Here is a 3976-nt window from a genome sequence, read left to right on the forward strand (position 1 = left end):
GCTAGGTAAGAAAGGACGTCTGTGTCTTTGTAGTTACTGGGTTTATCAATACCCAATCCAAGCCTAATTAATAACTTATAACATCTAACATAACATCTTGCCTTCTTAAAATAAAAATATACCTTTGAGCATGATGAGTTATTAATTAGGCTTTGGGTATCCAGCCCTTCGAAACACATCTGCAAGGCCGGCACTGCTTCTTGTCACACCACTCGCTTAACCCGGAAGCCAGCTGCATCAATGTGTTAGAGGAAATACTGTCCAACAATTAGCTCGAAGGCAACTGGTCCACCATAGCAGCCATAGAGCACCGATGACGCACTAATCCTAGCCGGCCAAACCTCCCCTAACCCACACGAATGCTGACCAATTGTGCATCAAACCAATGGATCTCCAGGTCACGGCGGCTGTGACACGTCTGGGATCGAACCAAGGCTCTAGTGGTACTAGTGGATTTAGTGCCTTAGACCACTGCACCACTCGGGAGGCAATTGGTGCCCTTCTTTGCGAGGTGTTGAAAAACCAATTGTTGAATCTGTGCTTGAACTTCTCTACTTGATTGAAAGACCTTACAGATAATTGTATGTGTGGGGTACTAGAGATGGCGTAGTCATTAATATCATGTTAACCACTAGTATCACAGTCCATTAGATTTATAATGCACATTTTTACTCTGAACTTATTTAGTTTTTCCATATAAAAATGGTTATATAAATACTTGTTGACTCAAACATTTCAGCTTAAATGTTTATTAATGTAGGATGTTTTCTACAAACAAAATTCACTTTGACTGAACTGGCTATTGTGTGTAGATCAGTGACAATTGTATCAACTTTAAGCTGTAACAGTGACTGCCCAATGACACAAAGCAAAAGATACGACTTTTAGAAGAAGACATGAGTTGCTGCAAGGCCCATTGAAAGTACAATTACTTTTAAAATGGAGCTTGGTAAATACAAAGATGTAGATCTGGGCTGCATTGTGTATGTCTGTTAACCTAATCCCATAACTGTGTGACATAATACATGACTGAGATTGGAGAGAGTTAGAACGACATCAGTTCACGGGTCATTTGTGTCATATGTATGTATCTCTCTCTCATGTAATTTGACTACAAGGATTCAAAACATCTCAACATCTCTAAGGCTTCTTGCAACGCAGGTGGCACTGCAGAACAACGTGTAACCACTTGAGATAAGAAACAAACAAAAAAATATTTCATTCTCAGGTCACATGCTACGTCCATGTTTGCAGAGCCTTATTTTTTTTTTGAGAGGACCTTTCAGAGTCTTTTTCATTTCTGGAAAGTTGCATAACTAACATTACTGGTTTGATCATTGTAACATAACCACAGTAACAGAATAACATCCACTTGCTACCAGGAAGCTACTACTGTCTTGAATTCTTTGAATAGACAAATATTTTTACCTGCAGAAGCTGTGTGGCTGCATAGGCCACTCCTTGAGCCCCACAAACGCGTGAACAACCAACAGCTACCTTTAAAAGCACAAAGCATCTCTGGAGTCACGCACGCCTTCAGAAACGAATCAGAATCCTGGACTCTTTCCACATTTTGTTGTGTTACAGCCTGAATTGAAATTGATTAAATTGAGATTTGTTGTCAACTGGCGGTACACACAATACCTCCATAAATGTTTTTAGTTTTTTACAAATTAATAAAAAATTCTAAAAGCTGAAATGTCTTGAGTCAAGTATCTCAAACCCTTCATTATTGGCAAACCCAAATAAGTTCAAAAGTACACATTTATGCATACAAACATAATAAATTGTTTGCTATTGGAATTTCAACATGTGCAAGCAAATATGGTCTAACTGATTTTTTGATGACTACCTTCATCTCTGTACTTCACACATACATTATCTGTAATGGTCCTTCAGTCGAGCAGTGAATTTCAGACTCACCACACAAGACCAGGGAGGTTTTCCAATGCTCAAGGGGACCTATATGTAGTAAAAAATTCCTCTTGAGGATGGTGAAGTTATTGATTACACTTTGGATGGTGTATCAATTACACCAGTGACTACAAAGATACAGGCGTCCTCTCACAATCATTTGTCGAGAGGAAGGAAAACCGCTCAGGGATTTTGGGGAGGCCAATTGACATTAAAAAAGTTAAGGTGTTTAATGGCTGTGATAGGAGAAAAACTGAGGGTGGATCGAAGACATTGTAGTACTCCACAATACTAACCTAATGTGGTTCCCGTGTAATCCTTGGCCCCTCTCCTAGCTGCGTCCTCAGGACAGCGATGTTCACTCCTCTGTCCCCAGGGTCCCTTGCCTGCTAGGATTTCCTCCCATGTCCAACTCTCCAGGAAACCACGCTGCTTGGTCCTCTTTTGGTGGGTAGTTATGTCATGGCCGTTTAAAGGAGTGGACCAAGGGGCAGCGTGATTTGCATCCATTCTTCTATTTATTAAACAAAGAACACTTAACAAACTCCCAAACAACAAAACGAACCATGAAGCCAACGTAGTGCTCACATTCAACTAAACAAGGGCAACTACCCACAAAACCAACATGGAAAATGGCAACCTAAATAGGCTCCCCAATCAGAGACAACGATAAACAGCTGTCTCTGATTGGGAACCCACTCAGGCCACCATAAACCTACATACCCCTAGATAATKCAAAATCCCCATAGATAACCAAATAAAACCTAGACAAGACAAAAACCCATAGAAAATACAAAATCTAAACAAACCACCCCTTGTCACACCCTGACCTAACCAAATAATAAAGAAAGCAAATATAACTAAAGTCAGGGCGTGACAGGTGTGAATATTATGTAAATGAGATATTTCTGTATTTCCTTTTCAATAAATTTGCAAACATGTTTAAAATTTGGTTTCAAATGTTTAAAAACATGTTGTAATTTTGTCATTATGAGTTATTGTGTGTAGATGGTTGAGGGGGAAAAATCTATTTAAATCAATTTTGAATTCAGTCTGCAACACATCAATATGTGGAATTAGTCAAGGGGTATGACTATGTAAGGAGTGTGATAGAAAAAGTACGTATTTACCTGATTTATTTGATGTTAATGGTTAACAATTAATATTTAACTAACAGTAACATATTTCTGTCCTACTGATGCTGTGTTTTTATGGATTCCACTCTAGCTTCCTGCAGTTAGTCTGGGCGTGTGGTCAAGAAATGGGTTTTGATAGAAGCAGCTTGAGCTGACAATGACTTGTTGATAAAAACCTAAAGCTGGCATTCCATAGACAAGATATGGTGTGTTTGACCCGAGATAGAGATAGCCTGAAAGAGTTTGGAACAATCAGTCAAGACTGTTGGGTTGAGTAGTCTCATTATTGCAATAATTCATCGATATTGAATAAAGATGATTGTTTGAAGAAATGACAAAGTCTCTCTCACTTGGTTAGAATTTCCACCACAGGAGCTTAATACAGTTATATTCCAGCCACTAGGGTGAAGCCCATGGAAAAAAAGGAAAGTGGATTCATCCTTGAATTATTATGAAATTGTGTCATTTGAACCGGATGTGAGAGTTATCCGGGGCTTGGACCTACAAAGTCAAGTAGTGAAAACATCAAAACGGCCATCTCAAAACGTTGATATTGCAGTAGTGAATACTACCAAACATGACATTACCTTACCAGGACAAAGTGTGATCAAATCAAATTAAATCAATGTTTATTTGTCATGTGCGCTGAATACAACAGGTGTAGACCTTACAGTGAAATGCTTACTTACAGCCTCTAACCAATAGTGGAAAAAAGGTATTAGGTGAAAAATAGGTAGGTAAAGAAATTAAACAACAGTAAAAAGACAGTCTATATACAGTAGCGAGGCTTTAAAAGTAGCGAGGCTACATACAGACACCAGTTAGTCAGGCTGATTGAGGTAGTATGTACATGTAGATATGGTTAAAGTGACTATGCATATATGATGAACAGAGAGTAGCAGTAGTGTAAAAGAGGGGTTGGCGGG

This window comes from Salvelinus sp. IW2-2015, linkage group LG27, assembly GCF_002910315.2.
Source record: "Salvelinus sp. IW2-2015 linkage group LG27, ASM291031v2, whole genome shotgun sequence".
Taxonomy (NCBI): domain Eukaryota; kingdom Metazoa; phylum Chordata; class Actinopteri; order Salmoniformes; family Salmonidae; genus Salvelinus; species Salvelinus sp. IW2-2015.